The sequence below is a fragment of the Anguilla rostrata genome, chromosome 15, assembly GCF_018555375.3.
Source record: "Anguilla rostrata isolate EN2019 chromosome 15, ASM1855537v3, whole genome shotgun sequence".
Taxonomy (NCBI): domain Eukaryota; kingdom Metazoa; phylum Chordata; class Actinopteri; order Anguilliformes; family Anguillidae; genus Anguilla; species Anguilla rostrata.
The window spans coordinates 33396513-33416195 of NC_057947.1; the positions used below are offsets into that span (position 1 = coordinate 33396513).

General features: G+C 46.5%; 1 protein-coding gene across 2 annotated transcripts in view; it reads right to left on the minus strand.

Moving 5' to 3' along the window:
• Window positions 1-19683, minus strand: part of LOC135240573 (E3 ubiquitin-protein ligase Midline-1) — a 109701-nt gene that overhangs the window by 66230 nt on the left and 23788 nt on the right. The gene's annotated exons all lie outside the window — the stretch shown is intronic.

Below are 19683 nucleotides of genomic sequence, written 5' to 3' on the forward strand. Positions count from 1 at the left end.
CACCTCCCCCCTCCTGCCACACACACACACACACACACACACACACACCACCGCCCACCCCCACACCACACCGCCACACCCCCGCCCAGCCCCCACCCCACCCCCACCGTGCTCATATCAGCGTGAGGAGCCCTGGAGAGACGCCACTCGGAGTCGGGGTATCTCACGGACACCCACCCCCCATCAATGTTCTGTTTGCCCCCAATGCCCCCCCCCCCCCCCCAAATGCCCCAGTCTATTTACAACAATGGGGTCTATCTAAAACAGGAAAAAAACACAATGGAGAGAGAGGAGGAGGGGGGGGCTGACAGACAGAGACAAATAGGACAGAGAGAGAGAGAGAGGAAGAGAGAGAGGGAGGGAGGAAAGAGACAGAGTGAGTGAGAGTAGAGAGTGAGAGACAGAGAGAAAAAGATGAGTGAGACAGAAAAGGTGAGAGAGAAGGAAAGAGTAAGAACAAAATACGATAGAGAGAGAAAGAGAGATGGACAGAGAGACAAACAGAGTGAGAAAGAGAAAGACAAAGCGAAAGAAAGACCAAGAGAGAGATAGTGTGATAGACAGGGAGCAATAAAGAGCGATAGAGAGAGAGGTATAGAGAAAGAGAGAGAGAGTGAGCGAGAGAGAGAGCGATAGAGAGAAAAGCTCCAGGGATGCGGTAGTGATGGATCACTCCTGATGGGCAGGCTAACGACTGAGGTGCTGCTGCCCCACTGTTCCCTGCTCAGCTCCATCTGTGGGCTGCTGCTCCACACCACTGTTCCCTGCTCAGCTCCATCTGTGGGCTGCTCCAGACCACTGTTCCCTGCTCAGCTCCATCTGTGGGCTGCTCCAGACCACTGTTCCCTGCTCAGCTCCATCTGTGGGCTGCTCCAGACCACTGTTCCCTGCTCAGCTCCATCTGTGGGCTGCTCCTCCACACCACTGTTCCCTGCTCAGCTCCATCTGTGGGCTGCTCCTCCACTGTTCCCTGCTCAGCTCCATCTGTGGGCTGCTCCTCCACTGTTCCCTGCTCAGCTCCATCTGTGGGCTGCTGCTCCACACCACTGTTCCCTGCTCAGCTCCATCTGTGGGCTGCTGCTCCACACCACTGTTCCCTGCTCAGCTCCATCTGTGGGCTGCTCCTCCACACCACTGTTCCCTGCTCAGCTCCATCTGTGGGCTGCTGCTCCACACCACTGTTCCCTGCTCAGCTCCATCTGTGGGCTGCTGCTCCACACCACTGTTCCCTGCTCAGCTCCATCTGTGGGCTGCTGCTCCACACCACTGTTCCCTGCTCAGCTCCATCTGTGGGCTGCTGCTCCACACCACTGCTCCCTGCTGACCTCCATCTGTGGGCTGCTGCTCCACACCACTGCCCCCTGCTCAGCTCCATCTGTGGGCTGCTGCCCCACTGTTCCCTGCTCAGCTCCATCTGTGGGCTGCTGCCCCACTGTTCCCTGCTCAGCTCCATCTGTGGGCTGCTGCTCCACACCACTGCTCCCTGCTCAGCTCCATCTGTGGGCTGCTCCTCCACACCACTGTTCCCTGCTCAGCTACATCTGTGGGCTGCTGCTCCAGACCAGACAGGAGTCACATACGGATGTTGCAGAAAGCAAAATATGATGATACACATTTCCTCAATATGAACACGCGCAAGATGGGAGCACGTGAGAAAATACAGAGATGCTTAACATCTGACCAGCTCATAATACACTGCTTTTTCTATGGCTGCCTTTGGGTCTGGTACACAAACAGAGCTCTACTTTTATCTACTTTTGTGTAATGTAGCCTACATTTTCGATCACAAAGTTTATTTGAAACATGGGGTTTTACTTAAGGTAAAACCTAATAAATATATTAATAAATATGACAATGAAAGACTATTCCTAATATAATACAAATATAGTGTAATAATGGAAGACATTCTAAAAAAAAACTTTTTGGCGATAAAGGGTTTTCTGACATGGCAGTAAGGACATTTGGACATGCATAAGTCAATATGAAAAATGTGTACTGGAAAAACAGAACTACATGAAGCAATACTGATTAAACACGGGAACGTATTCTGTTAAACAGACGTTTGCTCCTCCAGAACCTGAGAAAACGACAGGCCCATGTTTCAATGACCCACATTCTCAATGTGAAATATCGGTGACAGCGCAGCACGTTGCTAATTTGATTCGATATCCACGCGCACCGCAAACAGACAGCAGGCAGGCATAGAGCCGACCTGGCCCGTATAAACAAGCCCCAACCACCTCAAAATAGGCCTGCCAGGCTGCTCTGAATTCTGAACACCAAAGTGCGCTCCTTCTGAAGTCCACGGAATAATTAATCATTCCCGGCAGTCATGTCCAATCGGCATCACTGCACCTCATAAAAGAGAAAACGATAATATTCTAGCGAAGACAAAGACAACAAGACCGATGACGGGGGCGGACGTTTGCCGTTTGAAGAAGGCGAGTGGTCGGGGTGTTAAACTTCAAGAGACCCGACTTCATTTGGAACGAAGCGCCTTGCCGCGAACCCTTCAGCTCCCGCGAGCGCCCCGCTCTTTTGAGGGAGAGACGAGAGGCTGAAAAAAAACCGCTGTTCTTTTTAATGCGTATTCAGATCCACTGAGGCGTGTCCTCCGCCCAGTTCCTCCGCTTACACAGGCTCCATATGGCACGGGCGTTCGTGTTATTGTGGCTCGGCAATTATTTGGAGAGACATTCAATAGCAGCGCGCACGCATGTTTTACACCGAGTTCACAACGGGGGCGGGAACGCTAAATTATATATTTAATTATGAATACCTGGGCCGTAACAAGGAACGTTCCAAATCTTTATCTCGAATTTAGAGGTCACTTTTCACACGTAGTGAAAAATATTAAAGCGCACCAATGGAGCAGTGAACATTTACAATGACAGGACCGCCCACCTTCCAGTTAGCAGAAAAAAACAGCGCTCCACTCAAAACAACAGACATTATTAAGCTCGGCTTAATAATGTACATTGAAAAAACCTAATGTTGTTAAAAAAAAAAAAATCGACCTATCCTGTTCACATTTTTTAACCACAGTAAAATAATCGGAACATCTACGCCTAAAATACATTTGTAAAGCCTCTTTGTGGCAGTGTCTCTGCGTAAAAAATAAAAAGCGGGATACAAATAAAATATAATTGAACTGAATCTGGCCACTAATGGAACATGTTTTTGACTGTAAAGCTAGGAGGAGATTTTGCATCGTGTTTGTTCAGTCGGTCAGCGTGCGTTTCCAGCGGGTTGGCTCTGTGTTCAGAAGGCGAGGTCTCCATTGTGACGGGCTCATCAATTACGCACCTTTTATGCTGTCGCGCACGCGGAACGGGCAAAGTCCAAAGTTCAGCGCGGTTTTTTTTTGTGTGTGTAAATAGGCTGTTCCATAAGGAAGAATTTTAAACGTACTATGTTCATCTCTGCGGTCAGGGTTCACATATTAGGGTCACGGACCCAGTTGTGCCGCGGGTACTTCTGACCCACTTTTTAAAAACATTTATTATGCGTCTGATTCATAGATGCCCTCATCCAAGGTGCCTTACACTGTGGCCCATATATATACTGCCCATTAATACAGCGGCATACAGGCATATATATACATATATATTTGCATGGAACCCACCTGTGAACCAAACCAACAACCTCAGCCGCCGCTGTCAAAACAACAGCAGTGACTGCGTGTAAACCCTGAGTAAGCCAATGCCAGTGACCGTGTGTAAACCCTGAGTAAGCCAATGCCAGTGACCGTGTGTAAACCCTGAGTAAGCCAATGCCAGTGACTGTGTGTAAATCCTGAGCAAGCCAATGCCAGTGACTGTGTGTAAATCCTGAGCAAGCCAATGCCAGTGACTGTGTGTAAACCCTGAGTAAGCCAATGCCAGTGACCGTGTGTAAATCCTGAGTAAGCCAATGCCAGTGACTGTGTGTAAATCCTGAGCAAGCCAATGCCAGTGACTGTGTGTAAATCCTGAGGTACAAAACCAATGCCAGTGACTGTGTGTAAACCCTGAGTAAGCCAATGCCAGTGACTGTGTGTAAACCCTGAGTAAGCCAATACCAGTGACTGTGTGTAAACCCTGAGTAAGCCAATGCCAGTGACTGTGTGTAAACCCTGAGTAAGCCATTGCCAGTGACTGTGTGTAAACCCTGAGTACCCAATGAAGGTGAGTGAATTCTGAATAACCTGTGTGCTCGTTTTCCTGCTGGGCATATAGTGTTAGGCTGCTCATAGAAGTCTACCTCTGCCCAGCATGGGCAGATTGCCTGTGCCATTAAACCTTTAATACCAATAACATCTTTCAAATTTGCCAGCGTGAAATGCGCTCCGTTAACAGCAGGGCACTTCCTCTTTAATATGGCCGTGTGCCCAAGTCTCTCATTAACACCCTGCTGGGCTACAGAGCTAGCACCGCTGCGGCTCAGCTACCTGAGAAAAGACCAATCACAGCGGTCCTTCACAGCCATTCCACACGAAGGGCGTTCAAGAAACAAAGTGACGCGCGGGGCCGGCCCGCGGCATGAACGGTCTATGCGGTCGTTTAGGGTTACAACCGCTAAGGGGGGGCCACACGACCACGAGGGGGGGGGCCGCACGATCCAATGTTCATCTGAGGTAAATAACGTTATTTTCGTCATTACGTCATTCGACAGAATCCGACCCGTGCTCAAGACAACCCCAGCATGGAAACTGCCGCTGCCTTGGCTATCACAAATTAATTTCCACAGGCAAACGCTTGATTGGGACACATAACGACAGCGTTAATAACGAAGGTGAACCGGCAGCACAACAAACTCGTCCTCCCAGAATCCTGTGCCCCGGGCCTAATTGAGGTTCCAAAATGAAGGCAATCCATCAAGTGACCAAAAAAAAAAAAACGATAACAGCCGATTGATTTATTTTAATTGGCCTCGCTTTATGGATTGAAAGTTCATCTGAAAAGCTGTGGATGTCATTACCTCTCATGTCCTCGATGATGGATCTCGCAATTAAAAAAGATGTCACATACTGTAATCCTCCTACGTCGAGTGCTTTGGTATATCTGTACATGCAAGGGTGAGGAAAAACACTTAGCGGCAGTTTAAAGAAAGGGCTCTTGCTGACTCTTGCTGTAGGTCACAGATAAATGTGACCGAACTTTAAAAAGCAGGAGTGTCTCTCGCAGAATCCGAATCTCACAGCTCAGAATCGACGTTCTGCTCAGCTCTGCACTATATGTCTGCATGTCCGCAATATTTTTCTTTCCATTAATGTTATCTGAGCACAAGGGCTTTTAGAAATGTGACTTCATACAGTGAGAATATTAATGTCGCGCAATTGATTTCTTTTTAGGGTGAACACTTTGGAATGGATGCCTGCATTTCAGAAAAAAGCCACTTCATTTCTCTTGTTGTATCAGTATCTTAACCAGTAGGCTCCTACATTTATTTATTTATTGTTCTGCAAGCAGAGCATGCATGCATGCATACAGACTCCAGTGCATGTAGACATGTATGTATGTATGTACATAGGTACAGTACAGTATGCATGTATGTATGCATATATGTACATAGGTATGTACAGTATGTACGTAGGTACGCATGTATGTACGTAAGTACATACAGTATGTGTGCAAGTATGTATGTACATATGTATGTATGTACATATGTATGTAGGTATGTATATATTTATGTACAGTGTGAATGTATGTATGTTCAGTATGTATGCAGGTGTGTATGTTTGTATGTATGTACAAAAGCTGTTCTGACAAGGACTAGAAGTGTGGAATGTGATGGAATACAACAGGTCCAACAATCATGACCAGCTGGCCCATTATCCATTAAGTTTAAAAGCCATGAAAATAATTCACCACACTGTACGCCTGATTTAAAATCTAACAATACGGCACATTAATACTGCCCCTGCCCTGCAAAGATGGTGTGAATGAGGTGGCTGTCACTTATTGGAAACTGTCACACTTTCAAATTCAAACTCACACTGGTGCATGTGGAGAGTCAAACTGTCATTTCAGTCGGTAAAGGATTTACTGTTTGTCAGTTATTTACCCAACATGCAGCATTCTGCGGATAAGGGCTAAGTCATAATACACTAGTCATCACGTCTATCAGGTAGTGAGAACTTCTACACACCAGAAGCTCAATTTAAAATGATCAGGGAGTGTAGGCTGCCTTGTGGATGACTGAGATACTAAGAGACTTTACTCTAACTCATACAAAAAAAAAAAAAACTGAACCTACTGTAGCTGGCAGACTTTCACGGAGGGCTGTGTAATTAGACGTGGTATCATGCTAAATGAATCCCTGTATTAGCGTCAGGGTGGTATTGCTTGACTCAGGGGTGAGTCAAAGTTAATTTCCCCCCCCCCCCCCTTATCTTGGCGCCTTCAGTGAGATTGCACCCCAACGGGGCAGGTTCAGCGCTAATGCCCTTATCTATAAGAGGCCGACTCTCCCCAGACTGCCAAGCAGCCAAGCATCACCTGATACGCCAGGGGAAAACAGCTCCGTCCTTCCTCATCAAAACACAAGATCAAGCCCAAACAAAACTGCGGGAAGGGTACTACACAAATGTTTATCTCTGACTCATCTTCCAGGACTCGGGGGGGGGGGGGGGGGGGAATCCGCAAACGGGTTGTTGCTTCTCTGGTGCAGGTAATAGAAAAAAAAAACATTGTATTATTCACAAAGCAGTAGGCGGACAGCATATGAAACTGCACTACCAGGGAAATGGAAACAGGCACAAGTTTTGTTATTTACATACATCACAGCAACACAATGGTGCATTTATGCTAATGGAACTCAATAAAAAGCATGTCCACTTGATGATTGTAAATTACCACTTGCAATAAGCATGGATTAAAAAAAATAAATTTTAAGATGACCTGAAACCAAATGAAAATGAACCCCTAGTTTCCAATTAATGTTACCAAATCAGCACTTTGCTCAACAATGTTTATGTGGCTGAACAGTTGCTTGGTTGGTATCAATACTTCAGTGATTCGGCACAGATAGCTGTTGTACAATAAGCAGGACAGACTGTTCTAAGGTCTAACTGAAGAGTAGACTTTAGTAGATCTACCCCTCAGCCTGCAAACTGGCAGTTGATTGTGAAAAGGTAAATCTGTTGTTCTCCACTGGGTATGTATCCAGGTTTCTGCAATCCCGTATAATGTTGTTTAGCATTACCACAGCAACCATTAGCTGAATGTGCATTGGGAATACGGTGCTGTGGCTAGTTGCTCAATTGACAAGGTAACATCAATCAATAATAATAATCAATCACATTACTGTGACATGCATTCAGATGCTTCAGCTGGTAAGCATACGGAGATGACATCATGATTGAATGGTGCAGTGAAATGCCTTCTCAGAGCCAAAATGTGAGGAAAATAAACGGTTTTAAAGTGTGCCCAAAGCCAGGCCAGTACCCCAACATTTACAACCAAGGCTGTGGCGCCATATTTTCACCACTCAAAAATAACAGAACCTTTGCATGCAAATTTTCTTTCCCAACCGAGGCATAATCATAATGACGATATGAACAGATACAGTTCCCTTATGGTCCTAGAAAAATAAATGTATTTTACACATCACTTGAGATAAATCCAGCTCTCATAAATCCAATGATAAAAATAAATTGTAAAAAAAATATACAAAAAGATACAACAGTCCGTATCACTGGCAATTAATGACTGCAAAATACACCAGTTCAGCAGATGGACTGAGAGAAAGGGGAATGGGGGGGGGGAGATGGGGAATGGGGAGAGGGAGGGAGGGAGGGAGGGAGGAGGGGAATGGGGGGAAGAGGGAGGGAGAGAGAGAATGGGTCATTTCTCTTTCAGTGTCTTGGCAGAGGATTGACGCAGGATCTCCATCCAAGCTTCGGGGACCTTATCTGTGTCTCCATTCAGCCCTGGAAGCCCCTTGGCAGAGCTTCGGGGGTCTGAAAGCGGACACACACACACACACGCACACTCTCCTTCGCCCAACGCCCGCTCCCGCAAGGACACGGCCTCAATTCCCCCCCGCTGCCACGGCAACTGACCTGGAAAACATCCGCGTGCCGGGGAGAGCACTGGGACAAGATGGCCGCCGATCGCCTTCGCCGGAGTGCGGCCAATACCGTATGCGTGCATTACACCCGTCCCTGCGCCCCCCCTCCCCCTTCCCCTCTACCACCCCTCACGTGTCACAACAAACCAGGGTGAACAGCTAGGTCCATTGGCCAAACACTGCTGGGATAATGGAAAAAACCAACACAAAAACCCGCCCTGGACAAAATGGAAGTGACAACAAATGCGAGGTCCACTCGGGCCTGGCGGGACCGCACTGGGGAATTACCACGCAGCGGCCTTGCAACGATTTCTGTGTCGTACACTCATTATCTCTCAGCCTATTAATAGCCTTTCGGATCTCTGCGGGACGTGGGTCTCGTTTCAGGGGCGGCCAAAGACGCAGCCCCGAGGATTTTCAGAACAATGACCCGCTTACGGCCCGGATTACTCGTCCATTCGAGTTCGGAGTGGCGCATGTAGATGTTCGTAACCGCGGCATTGCCAAATTCCTGACGCTTTCAGCTGAATGGTCCTCTCCTTATTCTGAGCGAGTGAAAAGCCCAGTGTGTTTCTGCGTGTAATTACGCAGATTCAGCCTGGCTTAGGGGACGCGGTAATTAAATCAAACTGCGATTCGCTGCCCCGATCTGAAGAGTCTGCAGAAAGTAACACTATTAAAGACTCTGTTGTCTGATGGAAGCTTTCACTGTCGCACTCTGCTTGACGAAGTGACACAGACCGATTAGGAAAATGAAGGCCGACCAGCTTGGCACTGCCCACAAAGTCCTAAAGGATTTACCATGTGGAACAAGGAAGGACAGCACAAGCATCACAAATGGCACCAGTGGAAAAAAAAAAAAAAAAACAACCACATTTGTAAAGATAAAAAACAAAGCAAAGCGCAACTGATACTAAACAGAGTGGCCAAGATGGAGTGAAATGCAGGGATCCGGCTGCAGTTATACACACTTTCACCATTCCCCACACACTTATAAAATATCAGCTGTTTATACTGCAGCACAGTGCAGCAGCGTTTTATTTTTTAATTTTTTTTAAATGCCATATGATTTGTAGTTCTGGGTTTGTTTGTCATCACTACGACGTTCTGTTCATGTGCACCACAAAACCAGAAACGCGAAAGAACAAAGCAAAGTGCTTGGCCGTGCTCTGTTTTGTGAGGTCAGTAATGTCCACAAATAATATTGTGAGAGAGAGCTGCTTGGAAGCTTAAATGACTTGTGTATAAAAAAATTTAAAAAAACATCTTGCTGGTGAAATAGATTGCTAAATATTGCCTAGAAAGCCAGACATTTTCTGGATGGTATATATCTGTCATGGGGCAATGTATTCTAATAGGAACCGTTTTGTTTTGTTTTTCTTTTTACAAAAACTTCACAAAAAGTGAGAAATGATACAGACTCTCGTTAAGTTGCAACAGAAACGTTCCCATTCTTCTGCCCAGTCTAGCGGGGCCAGCTACTGCTCCATCTCATGCGCAAACATAACACTCTTGGTCACAGATGGTCACCTGGACCTTGATTTGGGTATTCATTGGATATATCCAAGTTGGTTATGCCCCTTTGTCTGATACTGTGAGGTGTGAACTGTGACCAGGGGTTCTGCAGGGCAGTTGTCTGCAGTACCACTCAGGGAGGGAGGGTCACTGTCAGTGGGACTGTCTGCCTGTCACAGCGCCCCCTCTGGTGAACAGGAGGCATGCAGCCTGCCTATGCCATCTGTGCATGAAATGAATCACCTCGGACGCAACGACCATGTGGCCCAGCGGGTATACTGTGAAAGATAAAGCCGTTGGTGGCAGTTTGAATTACAGAGGAGAGGGCCTGCCTCTACTCTTGACTAGAGTTGGACTTTTCAGGGATGAGTTTATATTACAATTGCAGCATGAACCTTCAAAGTTGGTGGACTAAAAATATCTTTAAAAGTCATAACAATATAATGTTCTGATGGAGAGAGAAAAGCATCTGTAATTTCAGCTAGTCTGCGGTTGAATCTTTGGTTGGAATGTTAACCAAAAAAGGCAAATTCGCTGAATGAGAAAAAGATTGATTTCCCAAGTCATGTTGAAAGCCTCATGAATTGCCTATGATGTGCCCGCTTTTTGACTGACATACTCTTGGCACGCTAGCGCCTACATTCACATACATTTCACACACAAAAAAATGTCTGCTGTCAGTCGTGGGTCAGGGACGACAGAGTGACCCGCTGTCTCCTATAAACGACGAGGACATGGGCCGCACTGCTGGGAGAATAGGGTTCACCATGGGTGAAAAATGCCTTTTGGGGTTTGGGGTGTTCAGTGCCAGAAACCAGTAGGGGCAGAGTTTTTCAGCAGTGCCGAGCTCAAAGAAGCTCTCATTCTCCATATGCGTCTCCAGGAAACAGTGTGGGAAAGAGCCGGGATGGTCAGAATTCTGGTACAATACAAAATGAATGAAAAGCACACCAAAGTGCAATACCACCCACACACACACACTGTACTGTGTGTGTGTGCGTGAGAGAGAGCAAGAGAGAGAGAGAGAGAGAGAGAGAGAGAGTGTGTGTGTGCATGTGTGAGTGTGTGTGTGTGTGTGTGCGAGAGAAAGTGTGTGTGTGAAGAATCAGAAATATGCAATTGTACACTCTTACTGCTCGGTCCACTGTTCACCAGCAGAATAAAAGATAAAAATCTTTTTTGAGAATCTCAGAAGGATTTTGATCAAAATAATATTTATTGTGTGTGCATAAATAAATCTGGAGCAGGGTCCTAATTGAGGAATGAGGTCTGAGAACAAACAGAAGGTCAAAAGTGGCTCTCCTGCCGTTAGGACAAAAGCTAATCTTCCAGGCCAAAATCAGGCCGAACCAGGCCAAAGTCACAGGCAGCTCTCTGTGCCCATGGGGCTGAGCACTGTTAGTCTCTGGCCCTTCACGGAGCACAGATGGCTTTACTCACGCGTTGCATGGGTCCCCTCACATTCTCTGGACCCCCACCGCTCATTAGCGAGGGCGAAGAGTGCGTCCACTTCCTGTCACCTTCCCTTTCCCTGCTCATCAGCGAGGGCGAAGAGTGCGTCCACTTCCTGTCACCTTCCCTTTCCCGCCTTCGCCTCGTTGCGGTCGTCCCGCTCCGCTCCAGGCCTCCAGGCTGCTGGGAGGATGACGTTGAGCGTCGCTGAACGTTCGGCATTTGCACAGGCATTCTGGGATAGGAGGTTTGATCAGAGTCGACCCAAAACTATGGCTGTTCAGCTGGTTCTTTGAAGACGACGGCTGTTCATCCGAGCGACAGCGCCGGCCTGATTTTAAAGAGCTGTGATCTCAGCGGACGGGGATGACGAAGCTCTCATGGGGTCTATGAGACTCCATATTATTAGCATGTATGGGTGCCATTTTAATGATGTTCCTACTTTGAATCCCAGAGGTCCACAGCAGATACTGGTTTAGAACCCTGCACTCAACCGATGGCTTTAGCTGGGCGGACTTTTACAGACGGACAGAAAACTGCTCTTGGGGAGACTCGAAATGTTTTGGATTCGCTTCAGAAATGGGGACATCAATTTTGAGTTTAAAGACACCGCAGAGCATTCAGGCACCAGCGATTCCAAACCGTTCAGCTCGCACAATTGATGGGCCGCCTTCTGCCTCCAAGTTAATAGGCTTTAACTTCCTAGTATAAAATCTGAACTGGATGGGTTTTCAGATTGTCACGTCGACACCTCCTCACAAGTATCGTCCCCATAAAAGCACAAATTCAGCAAGGGAGAAGCTGCAACACAATGAAACAAGAGGGTTCCACCTCACAGGGACTTCCTCTGATGGAAACGAGGACGGTCCTGCTCGAGTGGACTCTTGTAAGACTTCCTGTGTGACCATCCTGTGTGAACACTCCTGTGGTTTGTCCACACACTGAATCGCGGTGGTATTAGCCCTTGGCTCATTGCGCAGCAGGGGCAGACCCATGGACGGCCCAACGATTGTATCCCAGCATGCTTCACTGACGCAGATGAAACCTGCAGTGCATTGTGGGCAGGGATTGAGATCTCTTCTGAGTCATCGCCGTGGTACAGTGAGGCCTGGTCATGCGGTGTTTGTTCTGTCTACCCGTTTCCACGCATCATCGGCAGTGAAAAGGCTGAGCTCTCAGCAGTGACAGCTCCTTCTGAACCCAATGAATACAGCACACTTACCAGCCGCTTAATAATGCATTAAGGTGGGAATGAAGCGGGACGTGTTCTGAGACAATGCACGCGAGAGCTGCGTGTTCCTTGTGGTTTTTTTTTCTTTCTTCTTTTCATTAATGTTGTGTATTTTTTATAACTTTATTTTAAGGCGCCCTTCTTCGGAAGAACGTGGCGCTTAGCACTGACTTTGCACTCTGGGATGTTGCAATCATGTTTCTTTAATGAATTCTTTCGCGGGTGTTTTACATTTTTAATGCGTCAAAATATATTTAATAATATTCACAGAAGTTTCCAACTTTTTAAAAATCAGATTCCTTACTTAGTTTTTAAAACATATTTCTAAATGGATTCCTATCTTGAATCTGTGTTGATTGTTATGCTCGATTGACAGCTGTCTCACATATTATAAAGATCCATAATTATCTTTATTTTGGCCTGAACAAAAGCAGGTGCTGGGCAAATGGAGCAAACTTGGTTCATACAGGGAACTCACTGGGTTGCCAGGTAGTGATAGGGCACACCATATGACCAGTGTAATGCAAAAAAACTTGCATGTCCACAAAATGGAATCTTCAAGACTGACAAACTGGTTCATTCCATTCACCAACACAACATCATGGGTTCTATTTTCCAGCTGGAACATGACGTGTTGTGAGCCATTACTCTTATTTATGAGATTCGTTCGGGCTCAATTAAAAAAAAAAATTTTTTTTTAAATAAAAACACAGCACAACTTTGCACCTCCTGCAAAAGAACGTCTTGTGAAAAACATCTGATTGGTATGTCATTATCCTCGTCTTCCACTGCAGCTGTGGACTACCGAAACTGGCAGTACGCCCTGCGCAGTGCAAACTTCCCTTAAAGGGAATGAAAAGAGGCAGAATTTGGCTCATAATAAATCCAGCAGCACCACACCCACCGATAACACATTCGGTTTGAACCCAGCCCATTTTCCAGGTGCTCGACGCATTTTGCGCAGTGCGCTCCTCACCCCTGGTCCCGAAAATACCGACGTTCAACAGCCATGCCCAGGACTGCGAGACTGACTGCGCGCCCATGATGCACCGTGCAACATTGATTTTGGAAAATAAAGCCCTATGACTCAGTCACGTGGAGTTCTCCACCAAATGTAATACTTGTTTTGTTACGGGGCATTTTTTTTAGTACGCGTAGGATGATCATTTCAAAAAAAAAAAAAAAAAACTTATAAAACATTTCGGTTACGAGGTGTTTGCGTGACTAGGACGATATAGCAGGCTGCTCAGAGTCTGCAGTAAAATTCTATTTGCTTGACATTCCGAGTGCACCTGCTTTTTCTCTTGACTCTCTGACAGGGGATTAACAGCCCCCTTGCCCCCTCCCTCCTGCCCCTGCCCCCCGCCCTCAGCCTGCTGTTGGGCCAGCCTGCTGGGTGCTGGCGCACTTCACCCTGTGTGGGGGGGGGGGGGGGTGGCGGGGGCGGAGCAGCAGAGTCAGTGGCCGTTTAAATTTTTCACAGTGTCTCAGCCGCACATTTCGCGTTAACATTCCGTAGGTGCACTTTTCCACCGACACGTATTTCCAATCAGCAGCTTTTAGAGCCCCCCCCTCCATTCCAGGCTCGCTGTCCTTCACCGGGGCACACCCATTAGAGCGCATCCATTTTATATTATTACACTAAAAAACCGGGTGCTAAAAAAACACACACACAGGTTCTGTGAAACCGGTCCTTGGAATGACACCGTGCATGTGATGTTTTTGTACATTTCAGTCGGCTATAATTGTATGAGAGATTCAGAAGCCCGCAGCAGTAACGATCTCTGCTATGCTCGTAATCTTTGTGTACTTTACTCTCGTGTAGAACAAGCGGACGCCTGTATCAAACGCTGCAATTTAACTGCCATTGGGAGGGATTCTGTCTGTTGACGCGAGCGATGGTGGCACTCATTGATGTTAAAGACTAGCGCTCTCATTGGGCGGGGACAAGAGTGAGCTCCCAGCAGCCTCAGTAACACCAAATAATTAGCATAGTACGTGTTGCATATAATCACGTTCATGCCCTTAAATCCCACAGGTACGCAGCAGCAGATGTTGGCTCCAGCACGAATTTCAGCCTGGTCATGCTCAAACCAGACCTCATTTGGGCTGCGTTTATATTGCGTTTCACATTACTGAACACGATATGTATTCCGATGGGGTGCCGAAGGTATACAAAGTCACCGACGAATATGCAGTGTTTAAGCGGAAAGTTTATCAATTTTATTGGTTACTGTGGTTAGCATACGTATTGCCCCAATAACTACAAAAAGAAAATAAGATGAAGATATAGCTAAGTGCAGACATAGGGGGGGGGGGGATATTCAGGACCATCCCAAATAATTAAGTAAAAATTATTGGGTGGATCACTGCAATAACAACAACAACATAACATTCCAAAATTATCACTGTATGAAGTTTCTCTTGGACCTCAATTTCCTACTGATATCATATTCTTTCCTCGTTTATTCTGATCCACCAAGGCTTAAACAACCAATTAATGTTCAGTCTCTGATGCATATTTTCTATATTATCTAGTTCACCAGTTCACAGAGCAGAATTATCCATGTGATTCAACAAAATATAACCGTAAGATTTAAATCAGGGAAAAACTTTAAATATTTGTACATTTTGCAGTTAATGTGGTTACATTACAGCTACTTTCATAACGTTTACTTCTCATTTGGAAGCAGATTTAGAAAGTCACAGCTTATTACATTCTAGCAGAGGCTCAGAAACTATATTCACAACATCATACCGTATGAAATATTGTTCAGTAAAAATGCAAAATTATAGAATATAGGCCCACATGCAAGTTTTACAGATACTTTTCTGCATTTCGGTAAACTCCATTATCTTTGTCAAGTGGTCCTGACACAACATGTATTTGAATTATGGTGCTAATAATATCTGGCGTGCACTCTTTCGTATCTCTCATTCCACACCCAGCTGTACCAAGCCAAAAGCGCTCACTGTGTAGGCACAATGGAGACCGTCACACTGTACACTCCTACAGAACTGAAGCACAAGCATTAAAAAACAGAACAAAAATGTGAATGAAAATATAGCTTTGTGGGAAATCCTATTTCTTATTGCCACCAAGTCCCACCTGTTAAAAGCCTGATTCTGTGTAGTTTTCTGGGTACAGTATACCTGTGAGGGTACTGCCATTGCTGTGTTGCTATAATAGGCTCACCTGTGTCTAAAACAGACACTCATCCTAACCAGAGTTTCCAACAGTCCCCACAAACAGCGTACACTACACATTTCAGTCTCTTTTATAAAGTCACATGAGACCGTCACCTTCTGCTACATCCCCTAGATTTGAAAATTTCATTTGGTTTCACAATAGTTATAATACAAAACAGTTTTTTTGCCGTTGAGATACACGGCATGCAACATTGTTTTTTTTAGAGCAACAATTCCAAACATTGAAACGACCTACTTAAGAGTCATGTGAATTCATCCAAGTTTATTTATTTTAGGAAAGAAAGAAAGAAATGCCAAAACCCCAAAACAGAGCATTTTCAACTACAGCACGCTCCATTTCACGCAAGTGGGCGCGCACAACGCTGCTAGGTCATGCAACAAATTTTTACAACAAAATGTCAGGCAACTTCAGGCAAGTCGGCCTAATTGGTGTACAATAACAAACGTTCGACGGCCTTCTCTTTGTTCTGGGGTCAAATGAGGAGACTGCGTTCTCCCATCCAGTTCAGTGGGTTTGCAGGTGAAGCAAACTGCCACCTGTGCTGCATTCTTTCGCAAGTCCATTTCTCCGTTTCTCTCTCTTTCAACACCGACTCCGGTAATTGCATTCTGCGTGCGAACAACGTGCCGCTGCAATGCCGGAGGCATACGTAAGAGCGTCGTAATTCTCACACGCCGAGCACAACTTGTACCGTACGTTACTAATACATGCGCTTCAATAAGCAGCCTGTGAGATATAAAGTAAGAAAGTGTACACATAAACACTAATCATGGTCGGCTAATTACCTGTCTGACGATGAGAAACTCCGCGCCACCGCCTGTGTGATGTCACGAGGGCTCTGTAATTTCGGTTCATTCGCTCAGACGGGTCGGCAGGCGCACGGGACGGCAGGTGACGCCAGGCCGGCGTTTATGTGACAGTTGGCCGAGCAGAGCTGAGCCGGGTCGCGACCCTCTGCCGGATGAGTGACTCTTAAGGGGCCGTGAAGCATCCTCTCCTCAGCCAGAAAAAAACACGACATGAGCCCCCCAACTGCCGTTTCCATGGCGCTATGTAACTGAAAACGCGCCGCGTACGGTATGTAGGACATTCAGCAGTCGCCAAGGCGCGGAGAGACCCTCTCCAGGAAGCCCACAGAGGGGCTGAAATCTTAGCTTTTTTACCTTTTCTTTTTCGTGCGCCTTGGCTGAGTTGCGCGGCTGTGCCGGGACGTTGTTTGAGGCCAGGCGGCCCGCAGTCGCCTGCATGCTTTGCCGATAGAGAATCGGGTCTGACGACAGGGCGGGGCGACAGTCCAGAGGGGCAAGAGGGCACGGGCCGAGGCAGAGAGCTAGAGGAGAGCTCCACTTCAGCATGGGCAGTCTGAAAATCCTAAAACGCAGGTGTGAGGGCTCTGAGTACACCTAGGCTCCACTCCCCCGCTCCCCGCTCCCCGCCCCCCCAACACTGGGCACCTGCCAGACAGGTAAGGGAAAATCCACATCCATTCAGGCGAAAAGCTTCCGCAAGGTGATCACAAGCCCTGGCTCAGCCCTCTCTCCAAGCCTTGCCCGGTTCACAGATGTGAACACGCATAATTACCGCAGATTAATGCCTGTCAATGTTTTATTCGCGGCATTACTTTTAAGCCTGAAAATACATATAAATCTACTCTTCAAAGAGGCACCTGAAGGACCTGTAAACTCTGTGCAATCCATATTTCATCTGAACAAAAAAAAAAAAAACCTGCTTTATTTTTAGAGGAGGACAGGATCAGCTAAGGGAATGGAAATGTACGGGGAACGGATTCCGGAATTTCACTGAAGTGTTCTAGTTCCACCCTGGCAGGGGAAGATGCTGTCTTTCACTCTCAGAAGAAGGGGTTCCAAAAGGTTCCTCTGAGTCCCCATTTGAGGAACCCTTATCTAGCTCAAGGGTTCTTTGTCAGGCAAAATGGTTCAGTCTGGGAGCTCTCATACTTTTCACACCTACCATAAAGGGTTCCTTAAAAAAACGAAAAAGTGTTCCCCTATGAGGACAAGCCAAAGAGCCCTATCAGAATCCTTTTTTCCTAAGAGGGAGTGACTCGACCCAGCCTGTTGTGTTGCTGTTGCGCTAGGAGCATTAGCTGCACTTGGAGAATCAATCTTATTTTAAACCAACATAATCCAGCACCTTCAGGTTGACCTGACACACGTACCCCCCTTCACCCAAACTAAAGTGTGCGGCTAAGCTAGAGGATTGAAAATAAAAAGCAGAGGATTTCAGCTCTGGCGAAGGAGAGAGCGGCCGCAGCTTACAGCTGGGAGATGCATAACATCACATTACAGGCATTTAGCAGACTTATCCAGAGCGACTTAGCTATTAACACAGCACTTACATCCCATATGCAGCTGGATATATACTGAAGCAATGCAGGCGAAGTGCCTTGCTCAAGGGTACAATGGCAATGTCGTGCCTGGGAATCAAACCTGTGACCTTTAGGTTACAAGACCCATTATACTGCACTATACCCACCACACTACGCGCATGTGTTTTCCGCGGCGAGCTCAACTTCAGGAGTGAACAGCAACAGAAAAGCCCAGCCGAACGAGAGCGACAGTGTAGTACAATGGGTAAGGAGCTGATCGTGTAACCCAAAGGTCACGGGTTCAATCCCTGGGTAAGACTGGGTAAGACACTGCCGTCGTGCCCTTGCGCAAGGTACTTAACCTGCATTGCTCCAGTATATATCCAGCTGTATAAATGGATGCAATGTAAATGCTATGTAAGTCGCTCTGGATAAGAGCATCTGCTAAACGCCTGTAATGTAATGTAATGTAATGTAAAGAGAGCATCGGTACAGCATCCTCGCTCTCCTGGAGGCCATCGTTTCCCACGCGACCGTTCGCGGTCATCGGACTCACATTCGACCTGAGGACACAGACAGAGCGAGCTGCCATTAAAGCCCGCTAGCCCCGTTTCTAAAGGTCTTTAATTTCAGAACAGAATGCCTTAAAGAGTACACTCCGTCTGGAAATGCTAGAGGTGGGAAATAAGCACACTGCATTTATAGCTGGAGAAGTGCAAAAACGATCCAATCAGTTCGTTATTAAACCAGCTGAACGCCCGGCCCATGTCTGTGAAAGCCTGACATTTCTCAATTAGAACAGCTAGCAGCAACCATCCCCTTAATCAGTTGTCCTCTCAGCATGAATATAAACATTATTAACAAGGCTAACAACAGAACGCCTGATTGGTAGTCACAGTGTCGGCCTCCGAAGCACAGTCAGTCATTACAGCATCACCGGCTAACGTCCTGTCACTCTGCGTCCAATAGGAGGGCCGCAGATCAATTAGGGGCTCGATGCAGCGAGCTTCGGGGAAACACAGCAGACGAATTCGCTTTGTTTCAGCTCGGCGCTGACTGATAACGCTTTGAGCGGGGAGGAGATTAGGAGCTGATCACTAGATAAGGGGCAGATCTGTCCGCGCGGTTCAGCACAATCAAGTTTATGATTCCAGACCCGTGAAAAATTGCCGTGAGATCTGCCATTAAAAGTTTGGGTGGGGGGAGAAAAAGAAGCTGAGTTTGTAAAAGCAAACTTTTAAAATAATTTACTGTGAAAGACTTAGCCCTAAATTCCATATCACATAATTGAGCTGCACTAAAATAAAATTATAAGTTTAGACTATCTGTTTTATTCGGGCATCTGTGTGAATTCATTTAAATATTCGGCAACAAATTATTGTGATGAAGAAATATGTGTTTTTGTTTAATTTACTCTAAATGGTAAATGGACTGCATTTATATAGCGCTTTTATCCAAAGCGCTTTACAATTGATGCCTCTCATTCGCCAGAGCAGTTAGGGGTTAGGTGTCTTGCTCAAGGACACTTCGACATGCCCAGGGCGGGGTTTGAACCGGCAACCCTCCGACTGCCAGACAATCGGTCTTACCTCCTGAGCTATGTCGCCCCCTACTCTACATACCTGTCTATTTAAAATAAGATTTATTGATGTACCACATTCTACAGAACAGCTACCAGAGTGAGGAAAAACCTGAGGTGGACAAAAAGGAAAAAATGTTTGAGAAGCAGCAGTGTGAACACAGACGGGACAGCCGTCCTCTGGCTCAGGGTTCGACACGGTCAGTCAGTCCATTCCTAAAAAGCATTCTTAATATTACTGGTGGGCTAAAACATCTTTGTTTAATAAAATGCTACGCACAGGGGCGAAACAGTAGACGAGAGCAAGCTCTCTT